Genomic DNA, 1,620 nt, shown 5'->3' with positions numbered 1-1,620 from the left:
CACGGCCCTCCAGGGGAAGGAAAGCCAAGAGACACCACAGCAGAGTTGATACTGTGGGATACTGACTTCCACTGCTTCATTACATTTGGCAGGTGGATGCCTCACATGAACCTCCTACAAAACAAAATAATTGTTATGAAATTCTGTGTCCAACTTAGCTTGTTACTATTTCCAGCAGGGGTAACTGTACAAGTGCCTGGGGCTTATAAACCTTCCATAGGTGGTACTCAGGAGGACCACTGACCTACTAGGGCCTGACTCTAGTCACACCTGCTCTACTTGTTTGCTACTCCTTCGAGCCCATGGTCCCTACTTGTAGCAGTTAAAATGAATGACATACTATTAGATCAAAAGACATTTAGCCTTGCATTCCTAGGAATGAGTCTGGATTTGAGGACCCCCCTCTGAAGTGGTCCTGGTGGTGCTGTAAGGTAAGCATTGTTTTATGGTATAAAAGAGACCCCATCTGGAATATAAATTATTTTTTAATTAATTTTCAAAACCATTGGGAACTAATATCATTTGAAGCAGGCTGGCCAGAGAGACTCCATTTTGTTGACTGTTGAATGGTCTGCCTCCTTCCCCCTGCCCTTCTTGGAAATCCCCATTAGTGACTGATTTTATAAAGTACTTGGGATCAGGACATTGTAATTAATTTTGTTATTCATTAATATTGTTCCTTTTTGATGTTGTATCCAGGATGTTATAATCAATCCTGAGCCCTGTAACACTAACTAACTCTAAAAGAATGTTAATATTACCTTTGCTTTCTGCTTTGTCATGTGCTTGCTTAAGTCCCTGATAAGTGATACATGCATTTTTGCCTTATAAAGTCATTGAAATGTTCACTTGGGGCTGGAATTTGAAAACTAGCTTTTATATTCTCTCATTCCAGTTATAACCTAATAAAAGACTCTTCTAAATTTCAAGACATTATAGTGGTTGTCATTTATTTGAACCTGCAACAATTCCATAGGTCAATCATATGCAGCAGTATTGTACAATTGCTACTACAATCCGTTTCAAAACATTCTTTTCCTTCTTGAACTCCTTCATATCAGCTCCTCTTTGCCCCCACGTCCCTATAGCACACCCTCTCCCCCCAAGAAATCCTGGGTTTCATTGGAATATAATTTAAGGAGAATAGTTATTAAGTCTTAAGAGACAAAGACAACACAAAGACACAGATACATCATCCAGATGAGTGAGGCCGCCAACACAAGGTTCAAATGATGTTGAAGAGTTCATTGTGATACCAATCCTCAAAAAGGGCTGGGTGGTCAAGGGAAACTGTCTAAAAAGCATGATTGGTGGCAGATCAATGCATCAGTTACAGGTGGGACTACAGAAGCAGGGACAGGACCGTGTGATTGTGACATATATTGTTAGACAGAAGGGTTTACAAGATTGATGCAGGGCCTTCTGACCAAAGCAGTCAGGGCCAAACTGATAGGGCATGACTCATGACTAGGCTGAGTCTATACTGTCCCCAGTATGGTGACCTCTATCAAGAACATACCTAGGCTGGGGAGGGAGGGGCAAAATGAGCAACTGATATTAAGGGCTGAGGTGGAGGGCAAATGTTTTGAGAATGATGAGGGCAGTGAATGTACATATGTG

The sequence above is a fragment of the Echinops telfairi genome, unplaced genomic scaffold (genome assembly GCF_000313985.2).
Source record: "Echinops telfairi isolate 266 unplaced genomic scaffold, ASM31398v2 ScPeMD7_443;HRSCAF=831, whole genome shotgun sequence".
NCBI classification, from domain to species: Eukaryota; Metazoa; Chordata; class Mammalia; order Afrosoricida; family Tenrecidae; genus Echinops; species Echinops telfairi.
The sequence above is the reverse complement of the archived record's forward strand: the minus strand, read 5'-3'. Positions refer to the sequence as shown.